Below are 17,316 nucleotides of genomic sequence, written 5' to 3'. Positions count from 1 at the left end.
CCATACGTCCCGCAGTTTACATAATGATTAGCATCTATGTGAATCCCTGAGGAGGGGGGAGCTGAATTATAACTGTATCTATGACGTATAAAGGGCGTAACTCAACTCCTCAGAAGCCTTGTTTTCTTTTTTTTGCAGCAGATGGGTATCTGAATTATGCCATCTACGTATCTAGGCAAATGTTTGCTGAAGAAGTCTTGTTTGTTATCTAAATGCACACTTTTCCCACTGCTGGTGCTGACACAGCAGCTCTGAGGGGATGGGAGAAACCAAATTCTATAGCAACTCTGGGAGTGGATCACCTGCCCTGGGCACGCTCCTTGCAGACACCGGGCAATGCACGGCACTTCTGTGCTCATTGCCTCTCAGTCCCAAGGGCTGGGGTTTGGAATATTGCTTTTATTTGGAAGTGCTTTTCTAAAAGCTTTACACAACAGCTGGGTTTTCTAAACTGATGGTTTTTTTTCTGATATTCGTAGCAAATCGCCGATATTTCTCAGAAGCCGTGTGAAAATTCCATCAATAGGAATGAAGGGAAAGGAGAAGGGCTCACTCCATGGTGCACAGCTCCACAGCCAGTGAGTCCCAACCCTACAGTGCTGCTCACAAGGGCTGGCACACGCTGTCAGTGGGCAACGCTGGAGCCACAGCAAAGTGAGAGTGGGTTGGAAAGGTCCCATAGCTCCCCTGGCCTCAGCTGACTTCCTTTAGGCCTGAGGAAACCTGGAAAGATATATCTCTCCATAAGCTCTTTTCACAGAGTTGGGGAGCACCAGAAGGTCCCCCCTGAGCCTCCTCCAGTCCAAACCATCCCAGCTCCCCCACTTGCTCCCCATAAGACCGATGCTCCAGACCCTTCCCAACATCACTGTTCTTCTCTGGACACACTCCAACACCTCAAAGTCTGTCTTGTAGTGATGGAACAGTGTGCTGTTGTGCAGGGCTCAGCAGCAGTTACGTGATAACAGCTTTACTCAGTGAGGAAAGCAGTGAGGGATAAACATACCCCCGGGTGCACACAACACGATATGGCACATCTGGTTCCATGAGTCACTCCCAAGAGTTTCTTTAAAGGAGCGGGGCCTCTGATGTTATGTCTGTGACAATACAGCAGATGGGCTACGGAGAGAGGGAAACAACTCGAAAATCATTTAAATACAATTAGGCACGAAGTATATGCAATGAAATAGGATGAGAGGCAATGGCGTTAGGTTGCACCACAGGAGGTCCGGGTAGGATAGTAGGAAATATTTCTTCTCAGGAAGAGTGGTGCAAATCCGGTGCTGGATGTGGGACTGCTTTCCCCAAAGCCATGGGCTCCTTTTGATTTGAATTAAGCTTAAAGAGGCAGCAATAAAGAGCTTCTACCATAGGGATTGGAGGGAGCAACCCAGCAGAGGAAGCAAAAGCGAGGTGGTAATGTTAGTGGTAGTGACAGCTTTGGAGCAGAACAGCCCTGGAGGTTTTGTCTTTGTCCTAATTTTACAATATTGGTTTCATATCTTTCCTTGTTTCCCGAGGAGCTTTCTTACAAGATATAAATAGCTGTGGCTGAGAGCAGAGCAATAGCTTGGTCTCTTCTGCAGCAGAGACAATAACTACGAAGCATTAAGCAAGCAAAACCCCCTGGAAATAACAAGCCAAGCTGCTGAGGTGCATTCACGCTCGTAAATGCAATTCCATTCTGTGGCAGTCTGTGTGCATTCAGATGGACCAGGATGCATTCAGTAGGAGGCTGATGGGAGAAGGCGAAGGGCCGGCTTCTCTTGTTGCTCCCTGGGAGTGTTGTCTCAAAAGCTGAAGCTCCGGTGTAGAAAGTCAGATGCTTTCTGTCTCTGTGTGTGTATGTCAGCCTGCATTCCCTCTCTGCATGCTCCCTCACCCTGCACTGAAATATCTCTTTCTGGACCATCAGTGCCATGTCTTGCAGACCACATTGCTCAGCTGCCTCCAGGAGCTGTCACAGGACAGCAGCTGTCCTCTGCCTTCTGCATTCTGTGCAGCTCTCCCTGTATATGTCCTTCTCACGGGTGGTCGTGTTCTCTCCCATCAGGACACCTGGTCTCTCTTCATTTCTTACTTTCCCAGTGAGATACTGCATTGCAAGAGAGCAGTTTTCTGCAGCCCTCCTTCACTCACACGCAAGCAATACCCCCTCTGTTGTGTGGCTGCTTGTCTTGGCTGCATTTCAGTGTCAGCTGTTCCTCCTGCGGTTTGCCAGTTCTTACAACATGCAGGATGCTGCCTGGTGTCCCCAGGAGCACACGGTGCTGCTGCAGTGACCGCACGCGCCCAGGCCAGGAGCACACGAGCAGCATGCAGGCAGCAAGCACAGCTCATTGCTGGGGCAGAAAGCAGAGCAGAAAAGGGAGCAGGTGGCCTCATCCACATAGACAGCCCCCAAACAACCTCATTGGTGGCAGAGCAGCTGGGACACCCCTGTTGGGCACCCTAATGCTGGCTGTGGCAGAAGGGCTTCGTGCTCCCTCTCATCTCCCCAGCCCACTGCTCCCTGGGTGCCTTCCATCTCTTTGGAATATCACTTCTTCCTTTTCCATAAATAATATTTATGTTCCAAATCACAGCATTTCAGAGCACTGGCACGCGTCCTCCTGATTGTTCATTTGTGCCAAGTACGTTAACTGAGTCATAAAGTATACAAAGCTGAATGGTGCCATGTATTAATGGAGGTTACTGGGTGGGATCCACGGAGCTGGGCAGGGAGAACAGTTGCTCTCCCGTAGGTGGAGTGGGAGTTACCACGGGAGTTTTGTTCTTTAATACCATTTCTTATCACCCCTAACTTCAATCCTCCCTTTCTCTGGACCAGAAAAGATTTCCTCCTCTCTCTTTCTCCTCTCTTCTCCCAAACACCAGAGAACTCTTCTGGCAGCACAACACTTCTCCTATTGAGAACAAAAGCTATGTGCTCTTTCGATCACGTTGATTCCAGAGGCATGGGCAGGAGCACTCGTAGTATTCCTAATACTTCTGTTCTTATTCCTCTTGCCCACGTTTTGGTTTTCATCACCCAGCTGCAAAACCCAGGCGTGGTGAATGAAGAGGGCCAATGTGCACCCAAACCAAATCGCACTGCAGCCACCACTGAATCATGTTCAAAGAGGGATTGATTTGGGATAGCTACAACACACACAGCGACTCATGTATTTCTGAAGCGGTCTGTGCTATGTATTTATTATGCTATTTAACATATTTATATATATATATATGTATATGTCTGCTTGGTTTCCTTAGAAGCTTTCTGCAACCGCAGTGCGTGTGCCTCTGTGCTCTGTGTTTCATACAGATTCAGGTTCCACAGCCACAAACCCCGTTCATAGCCAGGGATCATCTGTAATACCTTGTCCTTACAGCAGCCTCCACTGAAGCATGGTCTGTATGGGAAATACGTGCAGCCCAGCCCTGTTGGCATCAGATGGAGGTTTGGCACAGCGCAGTATATGGTCTGCCTGGGGGGTTTGCAGAGCCACAGCTAAGAAAGGCAGTGTGCTGGCATCAATACAGCGTCCAGATGTGCAGTCCTCTCCCTGTCTGCCTTTGCAGGTGATTTTAAAAGGAAGTGTAATTGTACCTAAATTTAAGAGGTAACAAATGGAGGGAGTGCTCGTGCTCCCACCACTGTGCAGTGAGAAAGCAAAGAGACACAGCCGCCCTTCTGCAATGCAGGAAGTCAACTATTTCGGAGGTACAGTGGAACATCAGAGATGCAGTTTTCCAGTACACAGACTGGCCCTGGCAGGAGGTACATTGGCCACCAGCATGCATGGGCTGGCTAGGAAACAGAGCTGGGAAAGAATAACTACTAAAAATGATGAATCTCTTTACTATGAGAGTGGTGAGGTGCTGGAACAGGCTGCTCAGAGAGGCTGTGGATGCCCCATCCCTGGAGGTATACAAGGCCAGGTGGGATGGAGCCCTGGGCAGCCAGGATGGAAGCCATGCACAGCAGAAGCTGATGTCCCCTGGGCGCACATCTGGTCACATCTGCCCACAGGTGGAGAGGAGCAGTGACTTCTGCAGCAGGAGCCCTGGCCTGGATGAGGTGATGTTATACACCCAAGCAGGACAGGGCGTAATGAGGGACTGCACGTTGCAACCTGTGCTCCGGAGGGGAAACGTGAAGAACAATTTCCTTTCCCCCTCTCCCCCTGACCACCTGCACGAGAGCTTCCTGCGGGGATTGCTGGAGAGCAGACATGCAGGATGCCTGGAAAGAAAGGGGAATCTGTCACATCATTCCCAGCTGCGCAGGCTGCAATCACACAGAATACACCGTCAGAGCCCAGACAACAGAACTGCACAAAGACAATCAAGGCTCACTTCTGATTGCAGCAGCGTGAAGATGGGTGCTGGCTGTGCACTTGCAACTGTCTTCAGGAGCTTTCCAGAGATGTTTTTTGCCCTGTGGTTTAATGGAAATGATTTTCAGCAAAATGCTGAACCGAATGAAGAACAGCTTCACTGAGCCACTCATCCATTGCTTTTGTTTCGCTTCTGATACTCATCTCCCAGGGCTTGCCCCTATGCACTGTAGGCAGACTTCATGGACAGACTTCTGTGAGATACACATCCCAACACTAGGAAGCACTATTTGCAGCCCTGCAGCTGTGACTGGTGTTGTAAATAATGAGTTTCTAAAGCAATGGGCTGCGTTCACCTCTGGTATTTATTGTGCTGCCGAGGACCTGTGATTTCCCTGCCAATACTGATGACCTGTAATTTACAGCCCCCATTTCACGCTAATTCATTTTGTCTCATTGAAGGGAAAATTGTGTGCTGCTGAGAGCGTCTGCCAAAACACAGAGAATCAAATCCTTTAAATTGAAAGAATATCCCCCTGGCAGCAAAGCAAACAAGTGATCTACGGCCGCGGGGCACAGAGAATAGGGCCAGAGCGTTGGGATTCCTACAAGTGTTGGCAGCCTTTGCTGTTCCTCCTCTTTCTCATAGATAAAACTTAGCTTTCACATTGCTCTGAGGAGGGCAGGAGCTGAACATGTGTGTGAATAAGGGGTACATTCAATGGGCAGGAGGTGTACCTGCCAAGCAGCTTTCCAGGGATCTTCTGCCACGTTTTGTATGGGGAAATGACCCAGCAATGGGTACTGGGCTTGTGTACATAGGAGTTTTGCTCTGGCTTTCTCTACATCCCACACACGCTATGGGATATTGAACACATTGGATCTGTGATGCTACAGACTGAGTGCAGTTACTTGTTGTCAAATGTGCCCCGCAGCTCACACAGAGAGCAAATCTCTGCTCAGAACAGAGAGCCCTGAGTGGGCCTGCGCGGTGTCTGATATCTGTTCGGTTGCATTTTTGTTTGTGAATTTCACCCTGTGCCATTTACTGTGGCTCAAGAGAGGATCTCTAAAATTCACCTCTTTCCTCTCTGGCACTGTGTATCTCTGTCATTCCAATGCCATGGGCAATAACTGAAACTTTCCCCTGTTGCTAACACGTCAGGCTGAACGGCTGCTTTGTTTTCCCACCACAGTCAGCACCCTTTTGCAGGCCAGCAAGGCGAAGGCACGGACTTTGAGTGCAATGAAGGATTTATATCTGCACGACTTCTGCAGTGAAATCCCTTGCGATGAGCTGTGCCCATTCCATGAGGTTCTGCTCATCCTCTGCACACACTGTGATGTCTCAGTGGAGCGAGCACATTTCGTGATGATTCCTTTATCTCTGAAGAAATAACTCTGCAAATGCACACTTTGCTGCAGCTCCTGCAGCCCAGCTTTGGGCTGGGAGCTGCACCCCAATCCATTGCTCCTTTCTGCCTTGGGGTGGCAGAGGACATGAGTTTACCATGTGCTGTGTTTATTGTTATTGGGAAATCACTGTGAGATGCTACATTTTGCCCTGCTTCTTTTTGAAGCATTCCCTTTGGAAGCACACACTGTACCGTCCCATTCTGTCCCCCTGGTTCAGGGGCAGCTCCTTTCCCACTGGGTCAGCTCAGCTGATTACTGAGGACTTCCCCATCACTGACAGTTACTAAATTTGCTCCACTCGGAGCCACTGAGCTCGAGACAGATTTGTTAATGCATTTCCTGGCGGCAATCAATGATTTCTTTTATATTCATTGTGATCTTTGTTGGAAATTAGCCAGAAGATGGATCGCTCGGGTCTAAGAGATATTGACTGCTGCAGAAAGGCCGAGCTTCCATTCTGGAGAGCAGGGACACACAGTGCTAAACTTGGGCTGCTTCTGTGAGAGGTACCAGGAGGTCCTCTGCCAGAACACATGTCATAACCAGCTTTGATCAGATGTTGTGCAAAGGAGCGGAGCTTCAGAAATCAGCACGAGCATCTCCAGCAGACAGGCAAAAACTTGCTTTTAATCATTTTCCTGTGATACAACAAATGGTAAATGACAGCAGTCTGCATCTCGCTTTGATAGTGGAATTCTATATACAGAAGTGCCATAGCTGGCTCAGGGCACTCCTCCTCCATCGTGTTGGGCTGTGTTGGGTGGAGCAGAGCCTCTTCTTCGCCCACCCTCACCTGTGGGTGCAGGAAGGGGTGAACTGTAAGAGGAGAAATGGATGGAAATGGTATTAAAAGACAAAATGCATGTCTTAGGGACATATAGTTGAAGTTGAGTACTGTATTTTGCTCTTTGATGGGTTCTGGGGGGCATTTCCTCACTTGCACTGCTTCACTTATGATGTAGCAACAAAAAAAAAAGAGCTGTGTTGGGCTATTTTTTTTTGGTCAAGGGCACTAAAATCCAGACAGAGAGCAAAGTGTTGGAAAAGAAAGGATGAAGATCCAAAGCTGGCTTAAAAAGTCAGGTATCTGAGTCTTTGGACTTGCTGAAAATGCATGATTCAAACATCACATTGCAGCCCCTCTCCTTACTGCCTCAAAAATGAAGAAATAGAGCCATGCAGAGAAATAATACAACTTACAGTTCAGGAGCCCCATTGCTCTTCATCACAGTGCATCTCAAAGACAGACAGCAAGGAAAGACAAACAGCAGTGGGGGGAATGAGTAATGGTCACGTCTGGATGTCTGCTGTGAATGAAATGCTGGGAGGTGAAGGAGGTGGGCTGGGACTGCAGACTGCAGCCTGGAAGGGTTGGCTGTGTGTCAGTGCCTAAAGAAGAGAAGGTCCTCATTGCAAACACATACGTTGCAATCCTGCAAGGATTTGCAAGACGGAGTCTAAAACGTGTTGTGTGTCCATCGTGGCAACTTATACTCTGGGCAATGGGCTGCTGGTGATGAAAGGAAACGGTAGCCCCAGATAATATAGGGATGCAAGTGGTGTATTTAGGTCAGATACTGCTTTTGTAGCTGCTGTGTTAAACTTTGCAACCACCCCAAATGCACGAGGCACTTAAACCTCCAACTGCACAGGATGTCCTCCTCTGCTGCATGTCAGGAAGCTGTGCTTCCTGCAGCACTCTTCTCTGCTTTCCCCTTCCTTCTTTCATTCCTTTCACATCTCATTTATCCTTCCAAACCCCTCAGGTCTGAATGCTTTTGCTCTTTTTTTTTTTTTTTTTTTTCCCCACACCTGATGAATTTTAATGCTCAGTGGCCAAAATAATCCCCCCATTTCTACATATTTTAATATTCTGTCTGTTTCTCTCCATTGAAATGCTCCATTTATGTTGGAAATGCTTCTCCGAGAGTAGCAGTGATATTTGTGCTGATCAGCTCCTTGCTCTGTTGCATTTTTGCCTGGAAGAGAAAGCTGTCACAACAGTGTGGTTCTCTGCTGGCCCACTGGTTGTCATTTCCATTGTGGGAGACTGTACGGAGGATGAAGAGAGGCAAAACTCCTCTGCCCTATTTCTCTGCCCCAAAGCACCAGGCTGGAAGGCTGGCACTTCCATTTTCCCACACGTGTGTGCTGTTTTCACTGCTGATATGGGAAACGGCCTCTCCCCACAGGAAATGTCTGGGAAATGGGACGGGCACTGCCTTGCTGGGCTTCCTGGGAAGTGTCTGCTGCTGGAAGTGGGGATGGAGCACAGGGCACTGCGTGTCTGCCCTGATAGCTCCTTGGAACAGGAGCAGGTCATAGAATCATAGGATCGTGAAGGTTGGGAAAGTCCACAGAGATCCCCAAGCCTGACCCCAGCCCACCCCACCATGCCCATCTCCACGTCCCTCAGTGCCACATCCCCACTGTTCTGGAGCACGTCCAGGGATGGTGACCCCACCACTCCCTGTGCAGCTGTGCCAGCGCAGCACCACTCTTTCAGACAATAAATCGTTCCTCTTTTCTGGAGTTTTTCAGGCTCTTACTGTGGTGTGAACACGAATATCTGTAGAACATTTTCAGTATAGATAAGGCACACAGGGCCTGGTCCTGAGAGCCATCGCTTCCCAGACTGCGGCACACAGAAAAGCCAAGAGGAACAGGGAGGCAGAAGCAGTGCTTGCAGAGTCCCTGAGCTCACTCCAAGAGCCAGCAGCAAGGGGATGCCTCTCCCATTGCTCTTGGAGCACTCGTAGAAGGAGTCCTAGGTTGCAGGGTTCCCTTTGCAGGCAAAGCAAATCGGAGCAGCTGGGGAATGCAGCTGGGAGAGCATATTTGTGGCTGCTCCAGTTGGAGCTACTAAGGTGCTCAAGCGAAGTTCAGCAGAGAATATCTGCAGAGCTGCAAGTAGTGGCTGCACTTTGTCACATGGAACTGAAGCATAGTAGGGCTCAGTTCCGCTTCTACCCAAGTTCTGCATTCGGTTTTGTAACAGATCCTGTTATAGCTTATGGAAAGCATTCAGAATGAGTTGGTGGTGGCTCACGTGGCACGGATAAGCTATTTTTTTTTTTTCTTCTTTTTTAGATAAGATCAGGCAAAATTTTGCAATGGGAAATTTTCTTAACGGGTTTCGTTCTCTTTGCACGGCTCAGCTATGTTGAAAAAACTGCTTTGCAGCTGAGAACGTGCTCTGCCAGCTGGCTTTATAGCGCTCTTTGCACCCCCAAGTTCCCATAGAAATAAACAGGAGGCATTACTTTCGGAGCACCCGGCGTAGAGTCTGGCACACCTGTGGCGCTGCCTTTAATGGGGGAGTTTAGAAACTTTTTAATTAGCAGACAGCCGCGTGGCACGGCCTCACTTAACCTTTCGTATCAACGCTGCTCCCAAACTACCAGCCCTCCTCCTCCTCCTTAGCCCCGCCCCCAACACTCAGACCACGCCCCCTCCGCCCCGCAGACCACGCCCCTTTCTGCCACCCCCACGCCTTATGCCCCACCCCCACGCCGTCCCCTCGCCGCCGCCACGTGCGCATGCGCGAGCCCGCCATGTTGGTGCGGTGACGCGCTACCGAGGAGGCGTGGCCAGGCGGCGGGCGCGGGGCCGCGCTCGGTACTTAGGGAGCGCTCCGGAGCGGGGCCCGCGGTCGCGGCTCGCAGGTGAGTGAGGGGCGTGTGGAGGGGGCCGGGCTGCTGTGTGTTTCAGCCCCGCTCGGGCGGGGGCCTCGGAGGGGCCGGGGGCGGCAGGGCCTCGGACGGGGCTGGGGGGCTCCGTGCGGCTGGGCGCCCCCCGCTCCCTTCTTCCGGGCGTTGTGGTACGGCCCCGGGGTCCTCGGTTCCTCCCCTCGGCCCCTGCAGCCCATCGCTGTTGGTTGTGCTGTGGTCTGTAAGTGGGGCGGCGGAGTCCTGGGGTTGTTTGTGGGGTGCGGGCGTTAGAAGTAGGGCTGTAGCTGTGGGGTCGTGGGTACCTCGCTGATCTCTTCTCCCTCTTCGCTAAAACTCAGGCCGGGCTCTGCTGTTCTTAGTCCCTATTAAGGACTTTTCGTCTCCGTGTAAGAAGTGCGGTGTTAACTCGGGCGGCTCGGCTCCCTGCGCTCCGTGTGTAGCTCTGCACAGCAGCTCTGCCTGGCGAGGGTCTCGTTAGCCTGAATGCCCCGAGCGTTAATGAGGCTGATGCTGGCTTGGACCTGCCAAGAAGCCTGCGCCAGGAATGCCTCCTGGCTCATGTGAATGCAGCCCAGGGACTGAGGCAGAGCGGCACCGAGCAGCGCTCCTTCTTTTGCCAGTGAGCTCCACGCAGAGACAGCACTGGTGGGAACTTGCAGGGCTTTGCTGGCTGCATGGTGAAGCCTGTTTTGCAGTGCCACTTAGCACGGCGGTGTGTTTCAGCCCTGATAGTAAAAGTTTGGGCAGCGACTTGGGTTAAATGAGAGGCTGAACGCGCTGCTGCTGATCTCTTTGATTCTGTGCTGTTAAGAATTGTGCTTCTAAACATTTCCCTTTGCTTCTGAAGTTCAAAGCAGCCAGCGCAGATCGGCGTGCTGCTGGCCTTCAAAGGAGCAGCTCTGTTTCTAGGGAGCGTTGGTTTGACACCAGGTGTCAAAAATGAATTGAAGTGGCTTTTCCCAGGCCAGTTTTTGGTTTTATGCTGCTTGTTCTGTTGAAGATTCACCAAACTGAATCACGTGAGGCTGTGGTTTCGCTGCATCCAGCAGGAAGGGCTCTGGTGCTGGCATGTGGGCTGGATATAGAGAACCAACCCCTTGGGCACAGAGTACAGCTTTGCTTTCCCTGCCCCTGGATTCTGGTAACCTTAAGGATGGTTTCTGTTTTGCATCAGGCTAAGTGCCTTTAAAAAAACACAAACATGCAGCAAACTGTCTCATGTTCAGTGCATCTCAGTGTAATATATTTGTAGCTGTTCCTTTGATGGAGGTCAAGTTGTCTTGATCTAAGGCACAACCTCTGCTTTTGGAATTGGCAGTTCCAGCACCATTACACCACGGGCTCTTAGCATGGTCCAGCTATTAGAAAGGGGTAATTAATCAATGCCACGAATACCACTTGCTGGTGGAGACTCCAAATGAATTTGCAGTGTGTTCTGCCAGGGGTTACTGTATCACCTACACAAACACTACAAGCAAAAAGTGTCAAAAATGCTCTCTTCCATTGTTGTGCTGAAGTTGCTGTGATTCTTTGTATGTGGCTTTTTTTCTTTGCTCTCTCACATCTGTGCTGGCAAAACTTAGAGGTAGTGCAGCATGGTGTGATTGAACAAATGGAGCCATTTGTTCTAAGAGCTAGCTGCCTCTGGGAGAGGCTTCAGTGTGTGCCTGTTGCTCCATATCGATAGCACAGAACTTTTCCAATGACTTCTAATAGCTCAGGAAAGCTGACTTTGATGGCCTCAGGCTAAGTTCACATGGCTTGATGCCTTTATCACAACTCTGGCACTGACAATATGATTGTCAGTATGAGTGGGAGGTAGGTAAGAGCTTAAATAGATGGGGCAACGTGTTCTGCTTTCCTTTCAGGGTTATATGCTTTGAGCTTTAAATTCCCACAGCTGTATTTCCATTAGTTCTATACACCAGCTTGTGGGCTGGGACAGAGCTTGACAGATCCCCTTGACTTATGTATTTCAGAAGACTCATTCAAAGAAAATCCAAAAGAGATCCCATGGTCAATAGCTTAGAATTTGATATCTCTATGCCTATTTTGAGGAGCACTTTAAAAACAGTGTGTGTTAATTTCTTTTTTTTATTTTGGAGAATGCAGCAGTGTTGGATTTGTGTTGTTAGTCAATGGCTTTGCTTTAAAGTTGCTGCAGGGAACGTCTTTTTGTTTCCCTTTGTGGAAACAGTGCTTCGTTGTAAATCCTAATGATGCTGGTCATATGATTTCTTGGGGCTTTTGTTTTAAGATGTTTGTAATTGATGCAGCTGCTTGCTGGTGTATTCCATAGTTGTGAAATGCATGAGATTTACTTGGCAATGCCATTGTGCTTACCATTTTAAAGCTATGCTGCTTGGTTTTAGTAGGAAATATTTATGGTGTGAGAATACTTAGATACAGGTGAAAGTGGACATGGAAATAGATGTAAGCAGGAGTTCTGCTGTCAGAGAAGTTTTCAGCTTTTGCCTCGTCTTGTAGTTGCTTAAATTTTGCAAACCCTTGATGTTTTTCCATTTCCATGCTCAAGACTATCAGCCCTACCAGGTGCTCCATGCCTGCTTGAATGTATGGATCGTGTGCTGTCCATTTCTTTCCCAGGGACTTCACTCCCTGGGTTTGATGCACACCGGAGGCTCTGGGCAGGACACGCATGCTGAGGTTTTCCTGCAGGTGTGGATGGGGCCAGAAGCAGAACTGGCTCTCAGTCACTGAAGTAGCAAGGCTATTTACCCATAGGATCAGACTCCTTTGTTTGGCTCCTTCTTCCCACTGGTGTGTGTACCTGTTTGTCCTGTCTGTCTGAAGTATCTTCATCTGGATGAAGGTGGAAGTTAAGAAACTGTTTTAGGATAGAGACCTTCTCCATGTCCAGGATGTTCAATCTCATTTATGGAGCAGTTGTCAGCACAAGGCTGTCTTGCACATGGTTGAAAGCAAGGATGGGATGATTTAAGTACCTGCTCCAGCTATGAGTGTTTAGAAGTGTTTCAAGTTACTGCATTGCTCAGCATCTCAATCTGCTGGTCTCTTTGAATGTACAGTTCTGGCTTTGCAGTGAAGGAATTTTGTTCCTCTGTTCCTGGTGAGAAAAACAAACAGAAGGCCAATTTTATCGGTGTGTAGCACTGGGGAAACTGCAGACCTTGCTTTAGGAAGATGACAAATGAGAACTGTGGTACACTGTAAACAAGCTTGACTTCACCTTCATCTGGTTAAGAGCAAGCTATTGTTACAAGGAAGGCTAGGCTTCACATCACAAGAACAAAAAATAGGACTTTTAAAGTATACAGTGGTTGAATCTTAAAGAGAACCCTGAGATCCAAGAAAGCAAGGATAAACAAGTGGATTTCATTCGAATGCCCTTTTTCTGATTGTTTTCTAAGGTCCCATATGAGTGGTCTGTTCTCTTTTCAAGCTGAGCGTTTTCTGCACACTCTTCATTTAGCATCGTGGGAACTTTGGTTCTTTTGAGAAAGTGACCTTATCTGATAATGCTAATTGAGATATCCAACAGTATGGCAAGGTGAAGATCTGAGCTATCCAGCAGGCTTCTACTGTACTAGCACAGCATCCAATGCTCTGAAGTCAAAGCTTTGTTTCTGTTGAATGTTGTAGAGTATTCTACGTGTTGACGTAATTCCATAAGAAAATGCCAAATCTTATTTTCTTTCAGTTCTTTAAAATTGTAACTTTATTCATGAATCTGTTAAAAGCCCGTCAGTGGAGTTACCTTTTGTGCTGCTTATCTCCTGGGAAGTGAACCCACTCGGTGGTGCTTTGCTCAGGTTCTCACCCTGTGGCTACACCTTGCTGCTGCTCTCACAAGTTGAGGCAGGAAGGATGTGAGGGGAGGCAGCCCGCTCCTCCCAGCACACACAGAGGGATGTGATCCTCGTACTTCAAACCTCTCATGCTTTCAGTTGCCTTTTAGATCTTCTCCAGCTAGTTGTTTGCCTGCACAGGAGCTGGGTGAGCCACACAAGTATCAAACCGGAGGCTTGAGTTGGTATGGGAGTGTGAATTCTGCACTAAAATAAAGCAGAGGGAAAGCTTTTGTCTTGGAAGCCGAGTGCTGGGCTATGTCCTGCTCACAGACATTGGCTGTGTCCTGGAGGAAGCCATGGGGAGGTAGGCTGCTCTTTGCCTTGTTGGCTCGAGCATCTCAGTGCCCAGCTTTCAAGTAGGTCTGCTGTTAGGAGACAGGCACGGTTGTGGGCAAGCTTATGGCTGCCCACAGATTTTGTATAGAACAGAGGAAGTGTTATTTAAAGAAAGCCACGAGTGGCACTGGAATCCTACACACTTTGGCACATGGTCTGTGTATTTTTATAGCCGGTTATCTACTGAGGGGGCCGGAGTTGTAGAAGTCATTAATAGTTCATTCTTCCCACATCCCCTTCCCAGTCAACTTTCTGCTCATTGCTTGTGAATAACTTCTGTAGAAACAATTGGAAGTTACAAAACGCCATCACATATTAATAATGCTATTTCATGCTTATATTGAAAGGTGTTGGTCAGAAAATAATGTAACCAGCTTTGCTTTTCTCAGCATTGAATTTGTAATTTACCAGTGATATAAAGTCTAAAATGAAAATTGAGCTGGGCTGTTGTGCCCAAGGTTCTAAGTTTAGTTGCATACAGCATTAAATAGAGTTAATTTCCATCAGAGCCCATGTGAGATGTTCTGTATGAAGTGAGGACTTGGGAAGCTTCTACCTTCAGATGGGAAACTTTAGGTTAAGCAGTTGAGCAATGAGAAGACTGAAGGCTAAATGTAGGCAAGGCAACAATATCTGATTTGCTGGGCTGCCCAAGCTGCCTCTCCTTTTCTCCCTCAGTGGCTATGCAAATCAGAGCAGTCTCTGGTGGGTACTTGCATTTGTTGTGGGGGAGTAATGGTAAGTGTGTAGGTGTTCACTGACTCTTCATTACACGTGGGAAGTGTAAACCGCTGGCATCCCTAATGATAGGAGGGCTACTTCAGGGTGTTTGGTAATCCAAGTGGGTCTTGCCACCATATCTTCCTTAGAGATTGTCCTTTGTAGCCAAACCAGGAGTCTCATCATTTAAAGGAGAGCTGTAATGAGATAAAGGTGATATCTGCTAGCTTAGAGTTGAAGAGTTGCCAACTCAACCAGCTATCGTAGTGATGTTGGTGAGCCTGTCCTGAATCTCTGCAGATAGGCTAATCTTGGTCAGGAGTGGTTTAATAACTTAAAATAAGGCTGACTTCATGGAGGGGTTTGCAGTGAGGCTCTAACTGGGCCTTGGTACAACTCTCCAGCCTCTCCTTTGTCAAGTGGCAGTGACCCCAAGGTGTTCAGGCTCCCCACTGTAATGCCTTGCTTTTTATTAGTTAACGGCTCTTGCTGACCTGTGTATCTGATAGCAGACTTTCTAGAAGCTTACACTATTTTTAGGTGGTGTTAAATTCTAGGCTGTAAAACACTTTCCTAAGATAATATTTTAACTACTAATGAAAAGCTTTGTGGCTTTTGAGGAGTACCTCTAACTTAGGATGTTACTCGTTTCTTTTTTCCCCTGTAAAATCAGTGGTACTGTTTAAGAGCCAAATGGCCCAAGACCTTGAATTCTCTGCTTTGCATACACACAACGAAGGCAGTTTCTGTTCTTAAATCTTACTGTGCTTACTATAGTCTTTCACCTGTTATTTTTGTCAGCTTTGTGGGTGGGGTGGACACAGGGGAATAACGAAGCAGTTAGCATCACAGGCAATATCTTACTAAGCATGTAGTCTAACTTTAGTATAGGACAGTATCGTTTTTGTACTTGTAGCCCTAAGGCAACCTGATGGTTGTTTGTCTTCAAGGACAGAGGCTTGTGTGCAGTGTTAATACACAGTGCACGTGGCTGTCCCTGCAGGCAGGGCTCTGGGAGTTGGGTGAGAGTGCTTCCTTGGCAAGAGCTGAGCAGATAGAAGCAAGACTTGCCTTCCTTTTAAAGTGAGGTCCTTGGATAGTGATGAGTGTGCCAAGAGCTGTAGTTTCTTTTGGGGGTGCCATTAGGGATGTGGTGTCTTGGTTTGCTCTTGGATGTCATTCCCAGGTTTGGAAGAGGTAAATGTTTTGTTAAGGGTGCTATTAACCTTACCTCTAGCAGCTGAGACAATTGTGTGAGCTCTTCTGTGGCATGACAGCCAAAATAAGCTGGGGTGGTTTGAATAGCATGAATAATCAGCCTTTGTATCAGTTGATCCTAAGTAAATAGGTTAGAAAGTACTTAAGGGCAGCTCAGCTGGTGGCCTTCTGGCAGAGCACTGACAAGCAGCTGAGGGTGATCAGCTCCTCCAGGGCACAGCTGTGTCCAGGAGGAGATCCAAATCCAGGGCAGAGGTTCACAAGCTAAATGAGTGCTCAACAGGCAGAAAAGTGGGTAAGAAGTGAGATGTAGGCATGGCTTATTGGGGTGCAGGGTGATAACCAAGGTGCTCTTGTTGTGCTGCCAGGCTGGGGATGCTGTGGGGTGTGTTGCTGGGCTCTGTGCTGCTCTGTCCTGTCTTCCCCACATGCCCCCAAAAGAATCAACACTATGGTTCTAATCAGCTCCTTTTAGTGGTTTAGATTGTCTATTCATTAGTAAAATTAATAGTAGGAGGGAGTTAGCCCAGAAAATGACTGCAAGAGAAGAGTTTGCATGGCAGCACTTCATGTTCCTGAGTCAAGAATGAATAGTGGTGGAGAAAGGAATGGGGAAGAGGAAGAAAGGAGTGGGCTGGAGGAAAAACGCTGTCTTTGTATTGACTTCATTGTCTCAGTGCCATCCCAGATGTGTCTAACAAGTCTGATGTTGTTCTAGTTTTTCATTGCTGAAGGCCTTTCATAAAGACCTCCACTGTAATGCTTGTGTGTGTCATTGGAGCAGCCTGACACTGCTTTGCATAGATGGAGATTTATATGGAATACTCAGACGGGGTGGTGGGAAGCCTGGATCGTATGCCCAGCTCCTAAAGGGCTTCTTGCCAGAAGAAACCTACGTTCTGATTGCTTCTTCCTGGCTTTCTTCACCAAAATGAGCCATGAAACAGACTTTGTGATGAGTTTTGTCATTCCTGGCACATGGATATTTGTTCAGTTCTGGCACACCAGCCTTTCTGACTGCCATACATAAATGGCTATCTATCAAAGGTAAAGTAACTTGATACATTTAAAGGAGTATGGATAGGAAGAGCACTTAAAATAAGACTGCAATAATGTATCTGATTTTCAGGTAACTCCTCTGTTTTGGTTAAGTTTGGTTAAGCTGTTGTCAAACAAAGCCTTCACTATTATTTTTTGTTAGTGTCATTGTTTTGCTTAGGTAGATGCAGGACTTCTTTTCACGTTGGGAAGGGCTTGTAGTTGGAGAAAACATCCCTATCCTTTCACTGAGCAGTAGAAGTGCCGGTAGCGTATTGGTGCTAGCTGGATATGAGCATGCAGGTTGCCATGTGTAATGCTTTAATTTTATTTTCTGAGAGGAAACACTGTGGAAGCAGAAGCAGGCAGCACTGCTGCCAGTGTTTCCACACTTTGCATTGGAAAGAATTAAGAAAAAGGCCTGCCATTGCAAATGACAATGCTACTGAGTGCTCTTTGCATGTAGAGGTGGCTGGCTGCTTTCCCTTGGCAGTTGCTGCACTGGCCTTGCGGTGTTACAAAGAAAAGCAGTGTCTCCTCTCCTCTTCTGCTCTCCAGTTGTTCCTTCCGCACAGAAAGATGACTTTCAAATGGCTGTGAAACCTTTCACTGTAACTTTATCCTGTTTCAGCTCAGTTGTAACTTGTAGTGTTTTTGTAAGCCCAGCCAGATAGCTTCCTGCTGCGACAGCAACTGTGAGCTGAATTTATAAAAGCATGCTTGGTTTGGTGGCATGATGCAAGGCATTACTTCTGCTAGGAC

At 47.9% G+C, this 17,316-nt stretch overlaps 1 protein-coding gene across 10 annotated transcripts in view; it reads left to right on the top strand.

The window, feature by feature from the left end:
• The first annotated feature begins 9,321 nt into the window (after positions 1–9,321).
• Positions 9,322–17,316, top strand: part of KLHL9 (kelch like family member 9) — a 68,318-nt gene continuing 60,323 nt past the window's right edge. For 6 of the 10 annotated variants that reach the window (XM_015278242.4, XM_046939998.1, XM_046939995.1 and 3 more), the window contains exon 1: positions 9,322–9,403. The gene's annotated coding sequence lies outside the window, so the exon portion shown is untranslated. Of the gene's footprint in view, positions 9,404–9,595; positions 16,564–17,316 lie in introns of those variants that run through there. The other 4 variants (XM_046939999.1, XM_046939996.1, XM_046940000.1 and 1 more) reach the window with 2 other exon arrangements.

Source organism: Gallus gallus, chromosome 4 (assembly GCF_016699485.2).
Source record: "Gallus gallus isolate bGalGal1 chromosome 4, bGalGal1.mat.broiler.GRCg7b, whole genome shotgun sequence".
Classification (NCBI taxonomy): Eukaryota; Metazoa; Chordata; class Aves; order Galliformes; family Phasianidae; genus Gallus; species Gallus gallus.
Note: the sequence above shows the minus strand (reverse complement) of the source record. Positions and strands in the feature narration are given on the sequence as shown.